Raw genomic sequence first — 20,026 nt, 5'->3', positions numbered from 1 at the left:
ATAGATAGATAGATAGATAGATAGATAGATAGATAGATAGATAGATAGATAGATATGTAACATGAAAAAAATACATCAATCATGGGAAATTCTCAGATGACCATACTACTGTATACTATTCAATTGGTATTTTTATTAATTACCCTCTGATAGTGGTGTAAGTGTAACAGGGTGTGCAGAATCCATAACGGCAGCCCATCACACAACGCTGCCCATCACTGACTGGAATCTGGCTAAACACGTGTCTGGATCCCTTACAATGTTTAGGGTTGGATTCCAAGAACCTGAGCCAGTGGTTCTGAGAGTATTTACACATCTTCAGATACTGTGACATGGTGATATGTTCAGATGTGGTTGTTCAGTACATGTCTAATTCTAAATGAGCAAAACAAAATATACACCTGCTGCATAAGTACATGCTAATAGCCATTGAGGTCAGAAAAACAAATAAAATACACATTTTTTGCTAAAATTAAGAACAGAACTGGAAGTTGCACAAACTGCTTGACAAAATACAGCACATGGCAGTAATTAAATGCCAGGGCTAGTAGCTGATGATGTCATGTGAACCCTTCAAGTGAATTACTGTCTTGTATATAATACCCAGCCATCCTTTAAAATATATACCTTGACTGCATTTATTCTGCACCAGCCACCTAACGTATCACCCAGTTTGTGTGGGACTTTAACCTTGAAAGAGAAAGGTTTATACATAAATGTTTCAGGAATTTTAAATTAGTTCAAACATTCTTTTTTTTCTAATTAAGTCTTAATTTATTATGTGTCAAAACATTAATCAGCCTCAGTATCTTCCTTGTAATTAACCACAGCACCTAGTGTAGATTGCTGGTGCAAATGCACTAAACAGCACTGATACCACTTCCCCTACAAATAAGCCAAAACGAGGGCCTGAAAAAAAATATTTATGAGAGTTGAACACCAGATATAGCAATAAACAGTTATGACTGCAACTCTGCTCCCTATGGAGAAACACACAGTCTCAATATATAATGATAGATTGTTATTGAGATAGAATTCCCAAAGCTGCTACATAAGATGCTTGTGTTTGATGTGATAATTGATTGCATGGTATCTTTCCTTGCAGATAAACAGGGAATAGGCTTGTATACAAATCAGTACAGCAATATATTAAATTACACAATAAAACTGTGATGTTCAAACCAAAGATTTCCCTTACCCTTCAAGTGGATTCAAGCTGTAAAAATGGTAATTTCTAAACTCTTTTCTTTGAGTTGTTAAGAATATTTACAGTATGTAGTAAGACCAATAGGGTCATAGCAAATTAAATATGCAATTGTCCAGACACAACTGGTCTGGGATGACATTGTAAATTGGATGTTGCATCTTCCTTTCTCGGTTGGCAATTTAAAAAAAATATACAAAGAGAGAAGGAAAGCAGGAAAGCACGGTGACCAAAGGAGTTATGACAGAAATGGGACTTTAGTTTCTTTGAAGTAAGATATAAAGGGTTGCAATGCAATCTAAAATATATCAATAGACCCAGAGAGCTTACATTTAAATGTTACCAATTTATGATTGCATGATAGCTCTAATCCGAAAGGGTATGCAGCTAGTTCTCAGTTCAGCTAGAAGTGTGTGAACCAACAGGGTAGCAATAAATATTTACAGTAAATTGTGAGTCACAATGAGGGTTGACTCTTTAAACTTGGCGACAAGGATAGATATTTGGCAGCATTGATCCACATCTTTCTTTCACTTTGATAAGTTAATTTTGGAATTGAATACCAATTTCCTTTTAAAATTAAAAACACCTGCCATATCAGAATCTCAGAGAGTTCAAGGGAATCATGCAAAAACACCTGCAGTATCAGAATCTCAAAGCTTGCAAGGAAATCATGCAAAAACACCTGCAGCATCAGAATCTCAAAGAGTGAAAGGGAATAATTCTAATGCTTTCTGTAAATCATCTGTTGATGGAAGGAAAACATTAATAGAAGAGTGTGGCCTGCAAACACAACACAGCTATTTTGGGACATAAAATAGGAGACAACAAACCCATTATAATAACAATCCAAAATACTGCAATCCATGCCAAGGTACAGTATTTCAAACAGCCTACCTAAACTCTGCCTTTTTTAAGATGCTACAAGCAAGGTCAATCATGTCAGTTTTATATATTTAAAGTTCTGCATGGCCAGATTGTAAAAAATATCTCACAAGTAATTGGGTTACTGGCAGGGGTTTCCACAAGGTTCAGTGTTTGGACCATATTGATAACAGCCAATACACTGAAGAAACTGGGTAGGCTGTAATATGAAAATGATTACGTATTTGTTTAAATAGGTAAGTGAAGTGTTGCTTTTTCATTTCTCTAGAATGAATTATGAAAATTATGTAGTCTGTAGGGTTCTGCCAAATGTTCTGTGAAGTTAGATTCTGAAGATCATTTGCTGCTTGGCTTTGCCTTTGGCTGTAAATAAAAGGTTATTTTTTTACACAGGGGTTTTGTGAAAGGTTTAGCTGATTAGTTACTCTATGTAATTAACAATGAATTAATTATATTTAGATTCACAATTCAAAACTCCTAGCTAAGGGTTTTCAATACTACATTTGCAAAGAGCGATTTTCACTGGGATTCACATAACCACATAACCAAGTAATGTAATGTTTTTGAGAATCTTCCCCCTTGTTGTGCTTCAGAAACAAGATAACCGATAGAAAAAACATCACGCTACTCTCACATGACTCTATGACCAGGTGGGAGAAATATGAGTGTAGACGATTATGGTGGATCACACTGGTAATATTATTTATGAATAACTTCATATAAAATACAGTCTTCTGTCCAGTTCTGGTTAGGGCATCATTAAAAAGATGTTACTGCAGCTAAGAAGATACAGAAAAATCAGCTTGGCTAATCTCAGGATTAAAACAAACTACAAGAACTAGTTAAAAAATTATATTGTCATGAAAAAAGACACTTTGAGAATATTAAGTGCATGCTACTAGGTAGTGAAAAAAGATAGAAATATAAGCCATTGTTGAGCTGTATAACTTCTGAGGGACCTTTTTGTAGTGGACATTCAATTATCTGAAAACAACCCCCTTAGTTGCAGGAAGGAACAGTTCAATTATGGTTCAAGTAGGTTTCTTGCTTGCTTGTTTCCAGCTAAAAAATCTATTCCTCTCAGAGAGTTTGCCATTACACTTATTTCAAGATAGGGTCCCTGGTGTGCACTGATGGAGAACACAGTTGGGTAACCAGAATGTTGTATGTACCTAAATCTTTTTTTTTTAGTTAATAATTGTCTTTTGCACAATAATTTTGATCACATCAGCTTACAGAAAGTTATTGCACATGCAGGAGCCCAGAAACATCACACTTAGCCCAAGGCTAAATGTCAGTGGGAGACCTGTGGTAACATTTAACCAATCAAACCTCAGATGACTCATGGAAATACAGTACATGTTGTAAATATTAAATATGAATTAATCTCATATTTTCTCTGGAATTTTTTGCCATGTGATTAAAATGTTGTCTTTTAAAAATCCCTAGAAATCCATTTGGACTGCCTGTAAGCTTGTTTGTTAGAGGAAACTGCAGTATGGGGTGGGGGGGGGAGGATTTAATGTCAGCATTGAAACAACAAAACTGCAATGAAACAACAAGGACTGCAAAGATTACAAGAAGGTAAGAGGAAAGTCTGTGTTTGAGGGAATCCAAGCATGAGTAGAATTGAACTGAATTAAAGATGGTTTGTCATATTTCGGTTTGTTTTGTATTTTAAAGGTATTCTGTTAAGTGGCTGAGGTGCTTGATTGATTGAAATGTCACTGTTTTAAACTGGCTTTGCAGTGGAATGGGATTCCATCTATTGCCTCGGGTATGATTTATCAAGCAGGTGATGTCAACCGTGTTAATATTGAGAATATAGTACAGTCAAAACTCAATATGGTACGTTTGGTACATACAGAACATTAAGAGCTATAATAAAATATATCAATAAAATCACACATTCAGAAATGTGTGATCCCTGAAATGTAGAATGAAAAATCATGGACCAAACCAATTCAATTCCCACCACATTACAGATCTAGCACAATAAAATGCATTTCTATTTCAGACTGGCCTTTTTGTCCCCGGTAATTTCCTTGTGTGAACTCGCTGACATTAGAAAGCACTGAAATAACCAGTCTTTAAAATGGTTCTATATTGGGGACATTATTGCAGTGATGGAGAGGGAAGATGAAAAGCACCTAATACATATGCTCATGTTACTCAGAGCCAGCTTGTGCTCCAAGTTTCATGACAGACTGGCTGACAGCCTTTCTACATGTAGTGTTTGATACAGAACACAAGCTGCAATCTGATTGTGACAGACTTCACATTGCATTGTAAACAGTGAACTTTTTAATGAATGCAACCAAAATGAAGGCTATGCTTTTTGGATCAGCAAACAGCCTGACACAGGTTGTTATGGACCTATTGTATGTGTAGTGGCTGGAATAGTAGACCTACTGTGCTTATTTGATAACACCCTTAAACACTTGCATCCTATTACACATACTGTAATAGGTATCGTGTCAGAGTGGGAGACTCAAAGCAATTATTAACTGTTGATTCTGATTTGTGATAATTGGAGCATAGTAATGCTAAGGTCTTGGTATATGGGATTAGAGATAACATAGGCTAGAATACAAGGAAGGCTGGAGTGGAATGCAGAGGGATCACAGAAAAAGCAGTATAAGGTCATCAAGAAACTAGTTACTCATTTAAGCTAATATTCAAAGTATAAATAAAGGTTTACATTATGTGTTATATTATTGTTCCTAAACTAAGAAATCATTAGTGTGTAATTTCATATAGACACCAAACTAAATTACATGAAGTACATTGGTTGGTTTATTGGTTTGTATCTTCTGCCTGCTAAAATGTAAACAGTGGTCTTCTACTCAATATAATTAAATACATAAATACTGCAAAAGGGGACCATATAAACCGCTGAGCAACCTGGAAGTTGTTTCGTATTGGTATAGATATACAACAACATCACCGCTGTTAGGGTCTTCAAAATGAGATGCTGTGCCAAGCTGATTACATGTATCATTTGCATTTCACTTTCTTATGGAACTAACTGTCTAGCAATCTGCTTTGAACTGCCACATACACTTGAGAAAGGACAATAGAAAAAAGTTGAATATGTGCTTTTTTGACTTAATTTGGCCAGGGGCTAGTTAGAGTTGCCAGATGTCTAAAGTTGGGTAGTAGCATTGTCACCAACTCCCAAAGGAGCCAAAGCTAATGTTCTGGAGGGAGGGCTTGAAGTTTAGTGAAATGCAGGGAAGGACAGAATGCCATGAACCTTTTATAAATTTCACTAAGGGCCATTGTCCTGACTTTAGAATCCCACATCTTAAAATATAATAATGTAGCATAATTGTTAGGATAAAATTATGGGGGGAAATGTTTCAATTATTGGGGTGCCATGAGGGTTTCAGTATTATGAATGTAATTTTGGACCATAACCCAATTATTTGCTCTTGGGCTGGAGTGTCACTACATCATATCAACTCATGCTGCAAATATAATGCCACAATCTTCTATAGCTTAATTAGCATAGCTCTAGAAAAATCAACAGACATTATTAACTGCTGTACCTGAGGCTTGTAGATATGTTGAGCTGGGTAAGTGCTTCAATGAACTTGCCATATGTTTTGTAAATCCATTAAAAACATCACACAGCTTCCAGTGATTAGAATACACCACAAAAGATTGATTAAACAGCTGGATTGGTTGAATAAAAATAAAAAAATTAAACACTAGACGATGACAAATTATGTCAATGTTGTTTAAACCATCACTATTACAGTAACGTATGCATTTCGATCACATTGTAATACTGTCTACAAGTAATGGAATTTCCATATTTACACAGCAATTGTATGATGTTTATTTCCTTGACAGTGCATTACATTCGTTATTTTAATGGATACTATAATGTATTCCATAATAGTAAAGAGTACACAGATGAAATACTACATGTGTTACGTTAGACGACAACATGCGTTACATTATTATTATTTTTTTTTTTTTGAATAGTACTTCAGACCAGCATACGGCTTTGGTTATATGGAGGTTATCATGTAATCCTACCAGATCAACAAGAGACGCTAGGGCGCCAGTCCTATTGGTTCTGTACACTTGGCAGAGCAGCAAAGGGGATTTCCCTGTCCGTCAAACTGCAGAATTCAGCACCACAGCTGGCGGAGAGCTCCCGTTCCATTAAAATGATTGCGATATGACTAAAGCTAAGCTTTAGGGGTGTTATCATATGAATGCATTTAAAATATATTTATAGCAAGGTAATCGTGGGATTTTAAAAAAAAAATCAATATATTGAGTTGATATAAAACCTCCGCTAGCCCCTGATGTTACACATCACTGAAAAAGCATAATATTAAAATTAATTATTATTAGGTCTATATTTGTTTATAAATACACATTTTACCCAAACAGTACCAGAGATTTGCTATATTGATTTCAGTATTTATAATAATAATAATAATAATAATAATAATATGATGATGATGATGATGATGATGATGATGATGATGATCCGAGGGAATGTCATGGCAATTATCTAAATATGTCAGCAACAAAGGACCTATGTGATATTCATTAGTTAATTATCAGTAGAAAACAAACAATAATCTCTATTTATAAAGTTCAGATCATTCTATATGCAAAACGAGTTGCATTTCCTACAAACTAGCATAATATAACGGAGTCAACATCAGCAATATATTCACCATAAATCAAGGAACACCAGAACGCCAGGGAACACTATTTTCAACAGTGATGGAGCACCATGTGACAAAGATAGCAATTGATTTTTAAAACAGTCTGTCTAATTCTCTTGACAGCGTCTGTGCGCCAGATCCCTAATAGCACCCATTTGTTTTGATTCAGCCAAGGTACACACACGCACACAGAGAGAAAAGCTAGGGCGTTCCTTGAAATGTTCACGTATTCACAGGAATACCGCTGTCTCATTTTCATTCGTGTCTTGCTTTGGAAAACAAGTTTATTAAGAACCTTTAAATACCCGTCAGCTGGTTTCCAACGAATCAGTCAGGAAATAAAACGTTCTTAAAAGAGCAGGTTTTCATCACGTCTGCATTATATATACTGTAGATAATTAGCAGCCTGCAATTTTAATGACATTGTATGAAAGGGATAAACTAGAAAATCAATTTTGTGAACACTGTTTGTTTAATAGCCTAGCCTAAACACAAAGCACAAAACACCAAAACTATAATGTACTTAATGTTTGATACAAAGCAGTAACAACGTTCAACGACCAGAGGTACTATACAAACTAATAACATTTAAACGCTTTATCTGAAAAGTGTTTTTAAAAAGTTGGGTACTTACTGCATCCTGGACAGAGAATCCTGCTGACGTCCTTTCTCGCTTTCCTTCCCGCCTCCAAAGGCTGAAAAGCAGTTTTAAACACTGAAGTGTCATTCGTAGGCTGCATAAAGAAAATATACCTGGTGTCTTTCTTGAGGGTAAAACAATATGATTCAGAATCTACGATAAGGGAGATGACAGCGTTATTCTTGATCCCTCCCGCTTTTACCGCCCAAACCTGGTGGACCCTCACCTTTAACAGGTAGGGTTCTAAAAAAGATGTCTTGTTAGAAATAAACTCCAGCGTCGTTGTTTCGTTCCCGTCCATTTCCTCACCCTGGCTTTCTTTTCCTTTCACCTCAGCTCTTTCTCGGAGCAGAGTTTCTCTTTCCTCCTGGTTTATATCGCTCTCCAGTCCTTCTACCTGCACTTTGCCTTCAATAATCACCCCAGATCGGTGCGCCAGCTCCTGGACTGAGCTGGCAGTAGGAGTGGAAGAGAAATCACAAGCGAGGTTCTTTGACCAAACACCATCCAGGGAAAAAGCAAAGAGCAAAACAAATCCAGACACCGTGGGAATAATGAATGGACTATAGTAGTGTCTGTACTGAGCAGCAGGACGTGCTCTCATTGTAAACGTGAGAAAAAAGGAGTGCAGGTAATGGGGTTGAATGAGGTGAAAGCTTGTAAAAATGATGATGCTGGGTTTCTGTAGAGCTTCGCTCAATGGTTCAAACAAGTGAGATGCCGCTAAGGCTGCAGCTGCTGCCGCCTGAGACACGGGGAGGCGGAGTTGCTGAATGGGAAAGTATTTTTTCAAGCCATGTGTGCGAGGATTTCCCTCTTCTTGAATACACAAATGCTAATACAAGGCATTTTTTATACCATATATATATATATATATATATATATATATATATATATATATATTATATATATATATATATATATATATATATATATACACACACACACACACACACACACACACACACACACACACACACACACACACACACACACACACACACACACACACACACACCCCTAATATTTCACTTCTTACCTTTTTAAATATCCTGGCATGTGTGTTATCTAGTGCTCTTTCTGTTTAGGTCGTTATTTACCAGGTTTGTTCTAGCAAACAGCCACTGGCTCTGCTTTTAGAAGCTCATTTTCTGAAGTGAGGTGTTTCCAAAAATGACCAATAAGTTGTATATCATCATTTCTCTCCCCTCTGAAACTGAGATTTTGTATAGTGGCTGTTGAAGTATAAATCTGCCTATCTTTTATATTTAAACTTAAATTCAAGGTTCTGCTGTTTACCTAAATATACAAAAATGCTTTAGAATCTGACTGTTACAACTTTCAAGTTTTGAGAATCAGAACCATAGGTCTGGTTGAGTAGACTGCCCTAGTTATTACAAATACAATTCAATATGCTTTTGAGAGGAATAAAACAATTGCAAGCATTTCCAATCTTGCACAGCTAACAAATAGGGCCCCAAGATAACCGCAAGTGTCTTTGTAGTTTCAATTTATAGCAAATATGTTTGTGTTGTTTTCTTCGGTTATTACGTGTCAGGGTCTCTATTATTTTAGACAGATGTCAACTGTGAGAACTGTGTTGTGCAAGCTGTAGGTTCTATCTTTAAAACAATCTATGGTCAGACATGGGCCCCTATTTTAATTATATTTCAAAACGGCAGATAAATATCATCACTGTTCACATAATTAAAATAGTGCCTTCCCTAATAAGAGACTAACATACCCATGACAAAACTGAGTCATCTATACAGTGGCTGTTTAGAACAATAATAAGGATCATCTTTTAAATGGATATTCAATAATAATGTATTTTGGATCCCCCTAAAAAAAAGTGTTGATGTCTCACAATGCAGGCAAGGATTGTAAAGGAAATTTAGATTCATATTTTAAGATTTATTTTAATAAAGACCAAAATGTTATGAACAGATATGAACACAGAAGGACTTAGCATGATCCACAAGTCCACAACCACAATTGTTGAGTCTGCCAAAGCATTTATTAATCAAAAGAGCAGTATGAGGGAGAGAGTTGAGAGCAGAGAATCATTGCACTGGATGCAATGACAGACAAGATAAAGGTCCAATAATGGTAGGGATGCCTATTTCACTGCATAAACGCCACATAATACAAATATTTATTATTCAATATTAATTGAGTAGATGGGGGCTGGTCAGCATTTATTAATGTTCTTTTACCTTATACCTTTCTGGGCAAAAACATTTTATCTATCAAGCCAAAGCCATTCATGCATTGAATATTTTAATGCCTCACACAGTTTTCAACAGTTTGGCACTGGGAATCTTTGCAGGCAAGCTCAGTGATTATCACAAGCTCGGGTTTCTACTGTAACTATACCTATTGTCTTAACTAATAAAGGCATGTCATGGAAAAGCTGTCACAGCCCTGAAAATACTTACATTTCAAGAGATCTTGGATCATATCTAATCCATTTAGCTAATAACGAGTCAGTGTTAAACTGATTTGAAGCATCACCATTAATAATAGCTCTAGGAAACACAGCTCGGTTCTTGGGTTATAGATGTTAAGTAGATGCTGTTAACCACCTTAAAACTGGCACGGGTACTAAGACAAATGGAAGTGGTTATTGTGCAGTTAGAGAAAAATCTGTGTGTAGTTCATATCCAGGATTATGATTATAAAATGATAATCACAGCTGATCTTCTTCACAAAGAGTTCTAGGTGGCTCAATAAGCCAACTAGTTAAACACAAGCATAAAGAGTTCAAATTACCTTTATCAATACTGTTCTCATATGTGTGGTCTTGTGAGAGTCAATCAGGACAGCGGATTACCATAAAGAAAATAAATGTAAAATAGGTAGTGCTGGCAGAGGTGAATGGTCATGTGATTTGAATGGATTGAGGAAGGTAGTCCAGTCCTGGCACTTTGGATTCTCCTGACAAGTCCAAAGCAAGCTTAAAGTCAGAAAAAGACGGATTTACAGAAACCAAAACTCACTATTGGAGTGACAGCACCCATAATCATTGCAAACACTCTAAAATAGTAATAGAAATGTAAAAATAAGAACAAAATGTGTTAAGACATTGGTACCTATTTTAATTATCCTATAAGTTGAAGATCAAACACCTTCACGGTTTACGTCATTTAAATAGTGCCTTCCCTGGTGTTTTACAAACAAAAATGTAAGAGACGATTACACATATGTTTTTTTTTTTTTTTTTGACCTTGGTACACAAGATAAAGTACATGAGCTGTGAAAGAATAGTGTGGCCGGTGGTCCCTTCTGACCGTACGAAGAACCTGTGGAGTTATGCGAACTCCAGGTCGCATTGAGGTGTATGCATTAAACCAACATACTAATGTTTTAAAAATGTGCCCATCATGTATACTGTGATAAGACAAGATTCAATTTTATTTATTTTCTGTTCCCTGAAGTTATTTGCAATCAATTAAACTGCACGTAATTTAATGTTAATAATAATTGTATACTAAACTAGGATATTTAGTAAATCAACATGCAAATATCTGTTGCTCATTTTTAATTGCAACAATGTACGACTGTGTTTTACAGATTATGTTTCTTTGCTGATAAAAGTCAAACTACATGATTATGCCGAATGATTTCAATATTCAGCACTAAACTGCAGACTTACTGACCCACGTAACAAGTTTGTTTCTCCGCTCCAAACAATCAAACTAGTTGCATGTAAAGGCTCAGAATATACTTTTCTAGGCCGGGGAATGAAGTCTGCAGTGTGGGAACGTTTATTAACGCCATCAGCACGTTCCTCTGGCGCCAACCAAATATGCTGGAATGGCATAACAATGTTGACGGCTGTGGACATATAGAGGCTGGAATTGACATCACAAGGGCCCATTAATAAATAGTTTTGCTGAGACTGTATTAATATTTAAAATATGTGTGCATCTAATTTGTATTCTGCTTATACTTACTGCGTATAGGCCCATGATGGACACCGTTTAGTAATTATTATTATTACAACATGCTATACAAAATGAGTATTAAACGTCTGTTCAATTAACAAACGGTCAAGCTATATTCAATTATTACGTTTATTCAAAGAATACTGGTTGCTAAATATTTTATTTATGTTATGAAGTTAACATTTCAAGTCAGAATTAAACTAAAAGCAATGTAACATAAATTACAAAGTGGTCGTGGGCAGGAACAACCTAATCGCATAGCTCCCCGCATCTCTAAAATGCTTCAATTGCTTTATTTGTCGGAAAGTATATGAAACGTTCAAAAGGCACGTTGACTATGCGACTATTAGAAGTTGTCATAGCAAAATAAATACAGTATCAATAATTTACTGTAACTATGGGAATTCTGTCAGCCTACACACAACCAATCACAAATAGCGTGAGAGTTTTCCTGACGAACAGACCACGCCCCGCCACCAACGTTTTCTTCAGGTACAGGTAGGAGCAACACGTTTTATTTTTGTCATTTATAAATGTAATGTTAATACAAACTTAATGGTCGTACTTGAAGTGTTTGTTTAGGGTTTAACATGGTTGTGCGTTGAATTTATCGAAGACATTTAAGAGGAAACTAATTAGTTCAAAGATAATAACATGTATTGTAGGCGTCTGATCTCTTATCACCACACTTAAGAGGACTATTATAAAACACCACCGAGATCTCCCATACATTCGAACGAAGGCTTTTATCGCAGTGGGTGAAGATCAAGACAGCTTTCATAAAAACAACAGCACTTTTCACACTGAAATAATTACACTATGTAACACAGTTTTTGTTCCTGGGTAGTAAGTGTTATTTCCTAATTGCTTATGCCTCAAAAGTATAGAAAATGGCTATTATTCCCCACAAACTTTGCTTTTGTGACCAGGACAGTGATATTTCAAAATATCACTATTTCCAATGGTGTGTCTTTTCGTTCACATAAAGTCAGAAAAAAACAACATATGAATCCAAATTAACATGTATTTATACTAAAGTAATACAAAAATGACTACAAAAGATTTAGAAGTGAGTAGTTTTTCGAGATTTACGATTATACTGTATTTACAGTATAATCGTAAATCTCGAAAAACTACTCACTTCTAAATCTTTTGTAGTCATTTGTAGCCATTTTCTATACTTTTGAGGCATAAGCAATTAGGAAATAACACTTACTACCCAGGAACAAAAGAAAAAAATGTTACACGGTGTAAGTGACCACATTTAAGGTTACGATATGCAGTTATTATACCAATTGTGTAGAGTACTTGTATCCAGATTAATCTACATTTAGGGTAAATTTTACATTGGGCTCTTATTATATTATTCATATTAATCGTAGTTATATTTACTCAGGTTTGCAGGCAGCTTTTTTCACAAATGTAGTGGTCAAATCCTTATCGATTCCACAGATCCATCCCAAGGAAACTGGATTACAGCCCATTCAGATGCTTGCAAAAGTAAAAATGTATTTGTGTTTTGATTGCTCAGTTTACTCTAAATGTTGTGTCGTTTAAACAGTTGTTTTTCTTGTTATGTACAGTACAAAGCAAAATCGTCTACTGGCCTTCTGTAAAATGAATAATTCAATAAAGTTAAATAAATATGAAAAATTGCTATACAATAGACTCCTAGAACATACATAATGTTTTTTTCAGTTTGGCCAGTGTGATGTATTCTATAATTTACTTGCTTATATTTCTTGTGTAAGGTGTTTCAAAAGGCCAGGCTCATAGTGATAAAGACCCTGTATTAACCATACAATCCTACCGGTTACTGCAGTCTGCTACCCCAGTAGATGTAAAACAGTAATAACTTTCCCTTAGTACCGTAGTAGGGCATACTGATATAGCATGTTGTAAGTAAGCAGAACAACAAAAATCATTCAAAATGTATGAGGTAGATATTAGTACCAAGACAGTCTACTTAAATGAATTGATACTGAATTAAATCAGTAACGAGCCTGTAACTCTGAATGAACACTTCACGTGTGAAGTGATTGTGCTGCATGGATGCTGGACCCAGTATTTCATCCACTACTTTTTCTAATAAAAGATGCAGGGTGAAAGTATTCAGATGCTTCATGGCATTACAAAAAGATAATTGTATTGTTCTAATCTAGGTACTATTTAGCCGGTTTTAAAGGAGGATTCTGCTGAACCATGTTTTGCTTTGTCAGTTGTGACTTTGAAAAGATACAAGATACCGACATAGTGTTTTTTTTATTATTATTATTTATTCGTTGCTCAGACCTGATTGTGTTGAACTCAATTAGCTCAGGAACAGTTCTGGATATCTTGAACTTTTACACCTTATATATCCCCAGACTTCAATCACAAATATTTACACACAATAAATTGCGCAAACAAATTCACACAATAGATTTTCTCTTATTTCCAATTACAGATTTGTAATAACAAATATGGGTATATACATTTTTATATGACCTGTTATCCTAGTGTAGTTTCAATAAACAAATGTAAATCGTAAAAAAGCTTGTCATCTAAACATTTGTCTTATATATCTTCTATAAATGTATTTTCTGCTAAATCATGTTATCAAATATATTTGTAGTGCTAGTAATTACAACCTTGTTCCATAGCAGTTGGGGCTCAAAGTAAAACACCTGCACAGCTTTCTCCTTTCACACTTGATACATAAACCACAATAAAAACAACTGTCTGTGGACTTTAAATGACCAATATAGTTGCTATTTTGTGCAATATTTATTTTAAACAACTTTTTTCAACACAATGTGTAGCATACTCACTGAAGCCACCTTGATCAAATTGTGCAGTTACAATGGAAAGTCCCTGGGGCAAGGGCATCTGGGAGCCTTCTGGTGTTTGTTATTGATTTTGTGGCTGCCTGATCTGATAGGGCTTATGGAGTGAGCAGAGCAACATAAGGCAAATACTTGATACTTGTTTCGTGTGCTAACAGGTTTCAGCGTGGCATGTTGTTTACATTAAATATGTATGCCATTGTCTACTTAACCCCTCAATGTTGTATTTCACTAATAGAACCCTAAGCACAAGGAACTGAGAGTGCCTAACTTACAAAAAAAGGTCAACAACCAAGGTATTGCTAATCAAAGTTTATTTAAAACGTGTTATTGAAACCTTGCTATATAAAACATTCACATCTTTAAATGATAGCTGTATTCATGTTCTGTGTGCTTCTGTTGTAAGGTACTGAACAGTAGTTACCCCCAAAGACGTTTCCTGATTGGTACATAGAGGTTTATAATCTCTCATTATGAACTCCAAGGCATCTGTTATCCTATGTATTATAATATGCATTTGAACAATTTTGGTTTTCATCATATTGTATTTCTCTTTCACTGTTACTTCAGGATAGTTCTCCAGTGTGCTGGACTATTTCTCCATCTGTGCAAGTGAATTGACCTTCACACCTTTGATGGGGTTTTGTTTTGATTACATGTTAGTGCCAGTTCCTGAAGTGCAGAGGTGCTGGGATCGCTTCCTGCTGCTGCAGTCAGATAAGAATGGAAATATTCATCGCCGCAGGTTTATAAAGGATGATATTTTCAGTAGACAGGTAATGGAATGTTTTATTATCTATTATCAGTAGTATTATTATTTCAAAGCATACATGACTCATGATACGTTTTTAAATTATTTCAACAAATGTGATTGATTGAATATATAATTAGTGCGATATTATATCACTACATGAGAAAAAAATGTACAATTCACAGCTGTACAATATACAGGGCTAATATAAAGTAGCTTGGATTGGGGTATACCCACACAGAAAAAAATCATAGGAGCACTGAAGTCGCCATATGGGGGTGCTGTTGAAGCCCACATGTACCTAATTAAATAACAGCTGTTATAAGGATTTGTGTTTTAATTCATATGAACTCCAGCAGGGTACAGTGCACAGTGGTATATAACTTTAGTGTAATTTGAAACGCAGATTGAGTTTCATCAGGAGTTTTGCGCTGTGTTTTAAATTCTTACATACATTAGGCTTTGCTCCTGTATTTTTAGTTAAAGCTATGTCGCATCCATTAGACACATTTCAGCTAATGCTGTTATAACTTTTTGGAATGATCTGAATGAATCTGCACACAAATACTCTCCTTGCAGTTCTACCTCATAATTCATGATGTGTTTGCGCATAGGTCTCAAAGTACTGTAAACAAGCGTGATTTCACAAGGCTTGTTATAACAATAATTTTAAATTAAATGACTCTTTTTTTTTTTTTTTTGCTGACAAACAGAAAATGTACCTGTTTCTATATTCCCATGAGAAACGTCCTCACAATTGAATAGCTGCTGCCCTTCAAATATGTAATTGAATGAGTGCTAGGTATTGTACAGGCGGTACGTGGTTTCTCACGAGCACTTCCCTTCACACACTTTACACACATTTCTGCTACTCCCAGGAGAGGAAAGACAAAGACAGATGGAATGAAAGAGACAAAGCGAGTTAAATCAATGAAAATGTAATTTAATGCATTAAAGTTAATTCCATAAATGTAAACATTCAATCAAAATATTTGAAGTAAAACTGTAAGCATTAAGTCAAGTAGACAAGGTTTTTTATGTTGTTATCTTCAGTTAGTTAGGTTTAAAAAAAGTAATTACATTTTTCCAGCATCTCAAAACTACTGTTGTTACAGTAAAGATAATGATTAGCAGGATCTTTAATACTTTGAAAGTCACCATTTTAAGCTTAATATTTAAACAACCAGAACGACTGAATTTATTATAAATATTTGTGTAAGTGATTAGGATTTGACAGCACTGTTTCTGAAACTGACAATACACATAGTCATAATCCCCCCAGGTGCTATAAATTCTGATTTCCTGTCCGAATCCACATGTTGTAACTGCACCAGAGTGTTTTCACTCAGGTCTGTAAAACGCTTTGGAAAGAAGACAAACGTTTTCACCTCCTATTACCCGTTAATCCTGTACCTATTACGCGTTGTTGTTCTGTATGTATCAGCTGTGGCAGGAAGGGCAAGTATAAGAGCTGTTTGTTTGTTTTTACTTCCTGTTGTACGGTGTGTAGTCACACACCCAGTCTTAGACAGTCATGTTAGTTTCTAATGAGATTTAATATGCATCTGACTGAAGGAGCATACCCAGGAAGCCCTCTGTCACCAGTGATATTTTTACTTTGGTACTAGGCCTTGATCTCGCTCATATGATTTGCTAATGAATTGCTTGCCCATTGGCATTCAAGAGAGGTCTTAACTTTACTAAGCAGGGGAAGCATTATGGAAATTTCCAGTGAGACCCTCAGCAGCAGTTTTGTTTTCCTCCAAAACTATACAGTGATTGACAGGGTCTTTGCCAGGTCTATCCATTTCCGCTTAGCCACTCTTCTTAATGCGAGGCTTACTAGTTTAAAACAGTTGTTTTCTTTGACTGTCTGCTTGCACACAAACAAGGCCATTCAAGTTAACATATAGGGTGATGTGTCTGTTACTCCAAGTTTCTCTTAGAAATGATAATGCCATGGCACTATCTGACTAGAGCTGCTGTAATGGCTATGGTACAAACTGCTGACCATACAGAAAGAGACTGTATTCAACTCTTGGAATCCATTAGAGACAGGCTTATTGTGTCTAAATTATTTTTAAAGCGGACTGATTCTGTATAGATAGTGTTGATGTTGTTCGTTGTTTATCATCTAACCAGCCTAATTAAAATGACTCACTACAGAAACTATGAAGACTACGATAAAACTTGTTTTAAAGTAAGAAAAATATAACTTTCAGGTAATTAAATTGTTTATCACAGTAATAGTGCTAGTAAGTACATTTGCCATGTACATCATCTCCTGCCTAATTCAGTTTTTTTTTTTCATTTTCTAAGCCCCGGCACCACAGAGATAACACGGACACAAACAAAGAAGAAAGCTGCTTCTGCATCTAACGATCAAAGAATATCACAGACATCTGCAGAGTTTTTTTAGATTTTATAGTAATAAAATAATGACTTGGGTCGCATTATTGAGGAGTTAAAACTAGTGATCAGGAGAGGATTTATCAATATGCACTGTGAAGAGGTGTGTGAAAAATACAGCGAACAAAGGGGTGGGGCTTGGCTGGAGATGCAGTACTGAGTGTCCTTTTGAGATTCAGTGCCGTTTAAACCTGTTCTACTCTGAAAAAAATATATATTTTAAACAGTGTGTGTAAAATAAACAGCGTGTGTGAAAATAAATTGAACCTGACGTGTCTGACAAGCGCTGAATAAATTGACCAAAATAAACACTTTTCCTTCGTAATATGTAAAACATTTTCAGAAGAAAATATTTGATAGGAATACAAAATAGTACTGATAATTTAGACCACCCTTATTGTCTTGCTTCTGAATGTCAGTTTCAGTTTTCTTTGAGGAATGCCCTCAGAAGCAGTTTCATACACTGAAATCACTTTTCTACTTGAGTTACAGGATCAGTATGTAAATGGTCTTATTTTCATAAATGATGTTCCCAGCTTTCTCCCTTGAGAGGATTATCCAGTTAAAGAGCCACAAAAAACCTGCTTCATGCTTATAAATATTTCATCAGATTCAGACCTGTTGTAATGCTTTCCTCTCTCTTAACCTTCACGTTTAGCCAAAGGCTTTTGTTAGACTAGAGGTAGTGGTTCTCAAACTCTTTGGACCACACCCCCTTCTTGTCTATGGTATTGACGACCCCCCCCCCCAACCAAAGGTTTAGAGGTTTTTTTTTTTTTTTTTTTTGGTTGTTTTTGTGAAGTAGGATATTTCTAAACTTGAACCATAAGGTATGACAATTGTATCTGAATTGTGTATTTAAAAAAAAAAAAAAATACTAACCATGATTATTAGCCCTAGAGATGGGAATGATTGACACTTGCAAAACAGGCAACAGCAGCCATCACATGCAGTTTCAATTCATTTGACCTAATACTGTTGTACATTTTGTTTCATTCATGCCATTCACAGTTTACTTGCTATCACAGTGACACATACTGCTCCTTCAGGCACCACACTCTTAGGAACCATGTTGTCTCTCAAATTCACAGCATTTCCAATGTGAATGCAAGAAAAAATACAGATTGGCATATGATTTGGCGGTCCACTCAAAATGTTCTGGCACGGTCTGCCTATTGACTACCCCTGCCTTAAACCATTTCAGTCAGTAACTTCAGATTCTCAGTATTATGGAAAATCACCAAGCAAAATATTACAGTACCCTTCACTTTGATCGATGACTTAAGATGACTTTTATACTGTGGTCTCATTTTTCAAAGCAGTTTAACCAAAGAGAATCTCTTTATCACTTTTCAAAAAAACCCTCCTTTAAATCCTTAAGTTTTGTGAATAGGGCTGCTAAAGCTTTAAGATATTGGCTTCATACTTGGTACATAACTGTATTCTATGATTCCCTAGTTCAAGTTGTATTTCTGGTATTGTTCAAGACAAATGAACTGTTCTGTGGCAGTAATCTTACAAAGCTGCTGCTGCTGCATGGCCTGAGTTTCATATCTCAGAGGCTTATTATATGCAGGGTTTCATAAACACTTCAAGCTGAATGTGTTGGTAGCTATGACTTTGGTCTTGGAGGAGGTGAGCTGTTTCCGAGGTACTATAACCAGATGTTTTTGTTTCTTCCACACGGGTCATGGAGATGCTACGGGTCTGGCGAAGCGGAGCAGGCCAGCAGGATCCAGTGCACATACTGCACACTGTGCTGAGAACTGCAAGAACACAGACATCAACAATGAAGTCTTCCATCTCAGCTTTTAATAACGTAATGGTTCATTTAAAAAAGGAGATTGATTAAATAGAGCCCCAATGAGTTTAAAGAGCATCTCATTATCTGTGGGAGGAGGTGGTGATTACAGTACATTTTATTAACAGGACAGAAGACAGGAAATGATTTGATCAGAAATAAAAATCATACTATTAAACATTCTTAACATGTTTAAAGCTTTGTTGAATGCTGTTAAACATGCATCATGTGCTTTTATATATAGTGTTTATATGCCTCATAGCTTGTTTATTGGGAAAGGTCTTGTTACGCTAATTTCATCTTCATTTAAGTGCTGTAAAAACAGTACACCCCATATAGCTGCCTGGATCTCATGTAACCGAGAAAAGCTTCAATGCAGTTTTTACTCATCCATAGATACAGTAAAACCTTTCAATCTACAGTTTTGAATAGAAGCAACCTTTACCACAAACATTTTGTCAAGAAAATTAATAAGCCATCCTACTCAAAACGATACGTCCAGCACGTTCATGGTGTTACACAACACATCCAATGTGAATATTTAAATCTTGCGTCAGTTTGTTTACTGTTTAACTATCATTTAAGTATGCATTGTCGTGCTTGTATTTCAAATTTTGCATTTTCATACAGTATTCAATTGCAGGGATTTAAAAGCAGCAATGTACTATATGAGAAAAATGTGACAAATATGTCGTTTAAGATTTTGTTCTTTAACATTTATACCTTTACAGCCAAACTCAAGGAACGTTTTGGGAAATGTTTACAATTTGCAGATTTAAAAAATAAATAAATAAATAAAAAGTGGATTCTTGTCTATTTCTCATTTTACCTTATTTCTAAAACTAAGACACCTAAGATATCCTTATTATA

The 20,026-nt window shown here is 35.6% G+C and overlaps 1 long non-coding RNA gene across 1 annotated transcript; it reads left to right on the top strand.

Moving 5' to 3' along the window:
- The first annotated feature begins 14,431 nt into the window (after positions 1–14,431).
- Positions 14,432–17,293, top strand: LOC121294819. Its single transcript, XR_005946830.1, has 3 exons — positions 14,432–14,491; positions 14,859–14,971; positions 17,266–17,293. It is a non-coding gene; the product is annotated as an uncharacterized LOC121294819 (long non-coding RNA).
- Positions 17,294–20,026: the final 2,733 nt, after the last annotated feature.

Source organism: Polyodon spathula, chromosome 1 (assembly GCF_017654505.1).
Source record: "Polyodon spathula isolate WHYD16114869_AA chromosome 1, ASM1765450v1, whole genome shotgun sequence".
NCBI lineage: Eukaryota > Metazoa > Chordata > Actinopteri > Acipenseriformes > Polyodontidae > Polyodon > Polyodon spathula.
This window is presented reverse-complemented; position numbering and strand designations above follow the sequence as displayed.